The 5,875-nt window shown below is 45.9% G+C and overlaps 1 protein-coding gene across 3 annotated transcripts in view; it reads right to left on the minus strand.

The window, feature by feature from the left end:
• TRIM2 (tripartite motif containing 2) overlaps positions 1-5,875 on the minus strand; it is a 212,280-nt gene that overhangs the window by 153,438 nt on the left and 52,967 nt on the right. For 2 of the 3 annotated variants that reach the window (XM_011969380.1, XM_011969384.1), the window contains exon 1: positions 5,418-5,564. The exons of the other annotated variant lie outside the window; for it this stretch is intronic. The gene's annotated coding sequence lies outside the window, so the exon portion shown is untranslated. Of the gene's footprint in view, positions 1-5,417; positions 5,565-5,875 lie in introns of those variants that run through there. 3 annotated transcript variants of the gene reach the window in all.

A 5,875-nucleotide genomic window follows, 5' to 3' on the forward strand; every position in this document is an offset into this window, starting at 1 on the left:
TGAAAGTATCTTGAGAAGCACAAATGCTCTTTATGGTGCATGATTCTGAGGTCAGGTTACAGCTTCAAAGTTCAGTTGAAACTCTATTTTACTCTCCTGCAAAGAGTGAGAGAAGCCATATGGAGGAAAATGACCCAGTGAGAACCCCACCCTTGGAAGGTCTCTGGTGGGATATACTTTAGCTACTTACCATATCAAAGAACACACGCAGAAAAGTGCCAGACCAGGTTTAGAGTGAGGCTTTGAGGGCACTACAGATTTAAATGTCTTCCTCCCACACACTCTTTAGGGAACAGATCTCATTCTTCAAGTTAGTAACATTTGTGAAGTCAGAGACTGACCCTTTGTCTCCCGTGGTTTCTACAGTCAATAGTTTGAGGAATTTCACTAAAGTTCTGTTTGCATAACAGTTGCAAAATGTGAAGTGTACTGTTCCCTCAGTTCCAATTTGTTAAGCATGGTACTTGAAGGCACAGGTGGACAGTGGGCAAATACACCTAGTAGTTGAAGACCTACGTATCAGGAAATGCTCCCTTGAAAAACTGAGCAGGAATGGAGGTGTGACATGGGATCTTATTCCCAGCAGGTGCCCTTGAGGTGAGACTGTGCATATCTAAACAACTCCCATTCCAGTTGAGTTTTCTGATTCATCTTCTATCTTTTATGGGAGTAGGTCCCTTGAACATATCAGAGTGATAAAGCAGCATGCTGATAAGTGTGGGAGGTGGTGTGAGTGTCCCTTGTTTGAAAATTTAAGTAGATATAAAAATTCTCAAACGCAAGGGATTATGAATGTAAACCACATTGGTGTTCCATTACTCTAGTTAGGGAGGTTTTGGGTGCACAAAGGTCACCAGGCTCCCTGCTCCCTACATGCCTTCAGGGGCCTGTCGACCATTTTTCCTGATTCCATTGTGTTAGATCTTAGGCTGCTGGACCTCAGTTTTCCCGGGGTTTTTCACAAAATGGGCCTGGTGAAGAAATAACTCCAGTCTTGTCAAATCTTAGGAAGAAGGAATTGATGCTAGATCTTCTAAACGAACACATTTCTTCATGTGTATGTATATGGTTCTCAGTCCCTACCCACTGCTCCAGATGTGCTCCCAGCTCCAGACCTTGCCTTGCAGGCTCACCCTCCTGTAATGTATGGAAATTGTAAATGTTCTTTGCTTGGAATCTTCTGGAGCATCATCTAGAAACTTCCATTGGGATGGATGCGGTGTTCCATCTGGGAGGGAAAAGGAATGACCCCATGCCAAGCACTATGGAGGGCAGTCTACGTGTTCTAGCTTTCCATTCTCATCATAGCCCGATAAGGCAGACAATATCGTTCCCATTTTCAGGTGACGAAAACAAGAACTGGAGAGGGTGAGTGACTTGCCCAAGGTCACTAGCAGTCAACCAGTAGACCTGGGACTCGAGTTCAGCTCTGTTTGACCTATGTTCTGGTCTTGACACATCTATGGGATATTATATTTTTCATACAATTTACTATGAAAATTTTAGATAAACACAAATTTTAGATAAATGAGTTTCAGATTTGTTATTTATTAAATAATAAAACGTATTATAATTTTAGATAAAGAAATTTATCTAAAATTGTGTAATTTCTTTGTGTAAGAAATTACACAAATTTCTTCTTGTGTCAAGTAACCAACTTGAATGTATCATAACCTCCTATGAAAATAAAAAGTGTACTTTTCTTTTGAGACGAGGTCTTGCCCAGGCTGGAGTGCACTGGCACAATCATAGCTCACTGCAGCTTCTACCTCCCAGGCTCGAGTGATCCTACCGCCTCAGCCTCCTGAGTAGCTGAGACCACAGGTGTGTACCACCGTGCCCGGCTAGTTTTTTATTTATATTTTTTAGAGACAAGGTCTTACTATGTTGCCCAGGCTGGTCTTGAACTTTTGGCCTCAAGCGATCCTTCCACCTTGGCCTCCCAAAGTGCTGGCATTATAGGTGTGCACCACTGCACCTGGCCAGAAGTGAACTTTTCAAACCACACACAAGACCCATCTATTATTCCTGGATGAGCCTTCAACATGGATAAGCATGATCAATCAGCAAGGAGCTCAAGGATGATTTCAAACCATGTTTAACTTATGGCTCATGAGTTCCTCCGGGGGAGATTTCCATCAGATCGAAAGTCAGAGACGCTAGAATGGACTTTGAAGATCATGCCTCAGGAGAGAGGGCAAACCTTTTCCAGAGCCACCTGCTGGCCAGTCTCGGATGGAGACCAGAACGCTGATGTCCAGCCTGCCCTTCTTTCCACTGCACTGCATTCTCTTAGCATTTCCTTTCTCCAATGTCACCAGTAAATCAGAGAGACACTTGGTAAACTTAGATGGTATTTAGGACTGTCGTTGGATGCTGGCAGCAGTCATGATAAAATAATTAATATTCGCTGAGTATTTGCTGTGCACTGAGTGCTGTATAAGGAACTTTGATGTATGACCACATTTAAACCTCACAATCAAACAGTGAAATGGATTGTCATCCCCATTATTTGGCTGAAGGAATTCAGACTTAGGGAGATTCGGTAACTTGCCCAATAACATACAATTAAAACAATGAAAGTGAGGTTCGACTCCAGGTTTGTCTGAATCAAAGCTCTTGCTCTTAACTCCTTGTTTTTAAACCTGTGTTCTTTGGCTTCTGCCTCTGTGTGTCATCTGTCCCCCGTCGTCAGTCCCCTATCGGCCACCGCACCACATAGGCCTACCAGTGTGGCTGGCACAGAGAGGTTAGGTAACTTGTACAGAGTTACACAGTGAGTAAGTGACCTGAAGTGTGAATCATGAGGAAGGTGTGATATTGTGATTTATAATAAGAAATATATATTTGGTCTTGTCTCTGCTTCCTGGCACATAGTTCTTAAAACCCTTGCAATTGGCTGGGCATGGGGGCATGCACCTGCAATCCCAGCACTTTGGTAGGCTGAGGCAGGAAGATGGGGAGGATCACTTGAGCCCAAGGGGTGGAGGCTGCAGTGAGCCGTGAGTGATGGTGCCATTGCACTCAAGCCTGGGTGACAGAACAAGACCCTGTCTTAAAATTTAAAAAGAAAGACAGAAAGAAAAACCCTTGGAACGTACAAAGTGATCAAGAGTCTTTTTGTATGCTAATGAGATGATTGACGACTGAGGGCTCCCAGATTGCCTCTGGAGGGGGCTGGTTGCCAGGGGAACCAAGCATGTGATTAGAGAGTTAGAACTTTCAGCCCCTTTCGCCCTACTCTACCCATACACACCCCCTGACCCTGTTTCCAGGGAGCGAGAAGAGGAGCAGGAGGTTGACTCAATCACTGATGGCCAATGGTTTCATCAATCATGCCTTTGTGATGAGGCCTCCATAAAAACCCAAAGGAACGGGTCTGGAGGGCTTCTGGATAGCTGAACACATGGAGATGCTGGGAGAGTGGTGCTCAGAGAGGGCATGGAAGCTCCAAGACCCTCCCTAGCCATCTCTTCACCTGGCTGTATGTATTCATTTGTCTGTATCCTTTGTAATACTCTTTATAATAAACCGGTAAATGGAATTAAGTGTTTCCCTGAGTTCCATGAGTCATGCTAACAGAAGACTGACCCCAAGAAGCCAATCTCTGATTTACAGCACAAAGTTAGAAAAAGTTACACAGCTTGTAATCTAAGAAGGGTGGTAAGAACTTCTCATGGATAGCCAGCTGGTCAGAAGCACAGGTGACAACCTTCAGCTTGCAACTGGCCTCTGAGGTCGAGGCAGCCAGGTAGGACTGAGACCTTAAACCTCGGGGTCTGCGCTCACTGCAGTTAGTGTCAGAAGTGAGTTACACTGTAGGACACCTAGTTAGGTGGGAAGGTGAGAATGTACCGACCTAACCAAACGGGATTTGTGAGGCCTGCGGTGGGCCTGGAGGGTGAATGATGCACACCTGTCCTTTCCCTTTGGAGCCTCCACCCCACCTGGGAGAGTCAAAAGTTCACTGGCAGAGTCAGAAGGTCCATTCCTTGTCAGGACCTCCACGTGGGGTGACTCATCCCTCTCCAGGGCTCTACGACCACTCCCCACTCCGCGAGACCTTGGCCTCACTTAGAGACCGCTGTTTTCATACAATGGGTTCAAGCATTCATGTTGCCTGGGGTCAAATTCATTCGAAAAATACCCTTTGTATTCTGACTTAATACCTCCAGGAGCCACAAACAGCACAGTGGCTTTAAACAAGGTGTACCTAGATAATATATACAAGTTGTGGGAATTTGGAGAGGTGGGGAGACTTTCAAAGCACTAGATGTATTAGAGTCCCATAGTTCACCTTTAGCTTTATCTAAAAATTAAACCTCACCTTTTCATTTTATCAGGCTCCTGTCGATAACTAACACAGACTGAAAGTTCACCGACTCCACACCAGTGAGGCTCACCAGAAACTTATCTGATCAAAGCTGCCATAGGTGATTCTTTTGTTCACAGGAGGTGGAGGAGGAGGAGGAAGACTTTCTAAAGCAATTCCCAGGACTCAGGTTGTTGCAGCCCCCTCCCCACCCTGCAGGTCGTAATGACAGCACAACCCCTTCCTTGCCCTCTGCGCACTGAGGACAAGGCAGTGAGGTGCCTCACTGAGCACCAAACCGGCCAGCCAAGAAGATAAAGCAGGCACCAAAGACCGGTGCCTGAGTGGTTTTCCATCCTCACCCATTCACACCCCAGAAACCAGCAAGTACCCGGACGTGTGGCTGGCTGAGCCCACGTCAGGCTTCACCCCTGACTCACATGGCGTCCCCAGGCTCTGCTGACTTCTCAGTTGGGTAGTCAAGGACAAACACTCTATTCGCCTGGGGCTATTCCTTCATTCCACAGCCCCACGGCAGAAGGGACACAGTACTCTTTGAGCACTTTTATGGGGCAGTAAAACTTTACAGCCTCCTGTCTGCTCTAAACCGTTCCCACATTTCTGAATAGACCTATTTACAACATGCAAGACTACTACGGTTTGCCCTTTGAAAATACTAACAGATATTAAGTCCTTTCAAAGGGAGTCGACTGAGTTACATTGGCTAGCAGCTGGCTTACAGAAACCCCGGAGAGGCACAGCTGAGCTCCTGACTGTGACTAGCTATGTTAGGAAATAAAACAGCATTCGAGTCTCACAGCATCACTGGAACTGGTCTTATGCTTTGCCACATTCATGTTGCTTTGGTGTCAAATCCAGCTGTGTCTCTCCCACGATTTTTTGCTTCCTTACTCCCTTCCTGCCTGGGTTGACAGAGCTCACTGTGAGCTTTGTCAGCAAATCCCAGTCTTTTCCTTCCATCTTCAGCAGGCAAAAACTTAAAACCAGGAAAAAGTAGCAACTCAATCCCAACTTGTTTCTCCCAGCCCCGGATTAACCAGCTGGCCCAGAAAAAGAATTATCACACACTGAGAAGTGTCCTTACCTGCGTTCCATAACGGCCACTCCTGTGCGTCGAAGACCAGAGCCAGCCTCCTCCAGTCTGGGGACTCAGCTCCCCGCAGCTCGCAGACAATTGGGCCCATTATAGTCATCAAGCTGCCGAGTTAAAGGGTGGCCCTTACTAAAATATAAACAGCTAGTCAGCACAAGCCAAAGGGGCGGGGCTGCAGTATCAGGGGACAATGAGAGCCAATGAGCAGCCACTTTGGGCTCTGTTTGCTTAAGATATTGTGTTTCATTCCAAAGTAGAGGACGCGGGAGTGAGGAACGCTAAAGAGTAAGGGCTGAGTTCTCATCTTTACAGCCCCCAGTAGGAAAAGCATCCAAGTTGAAAAGTTTAAATCACTGCCCACAGAAGACCAATTTCAGGAAAATGTTTGTAGACTGCACACATAATAATATGTATTTTTAAAGCCACAGACATTTATGTTACATTAGATA

Source organism: Mandrillus leucophaeus, unplaced genomic scaffold, assembly GCF_000951045.1.
Source record: "Mandrillus leucophaeus isolate KB7577 unplaced genomic scaffold, Mleu.le_1.0 Scaffold888, whole genome shotgun sequence".
In the NCBI taxonomy this organism is placed as follows: Eukaryota; Metazoa; Chordata; class Mammalia; order Primates; family Cercopithecidae; genus Mandrillus; species Mandrillus leucophaeus.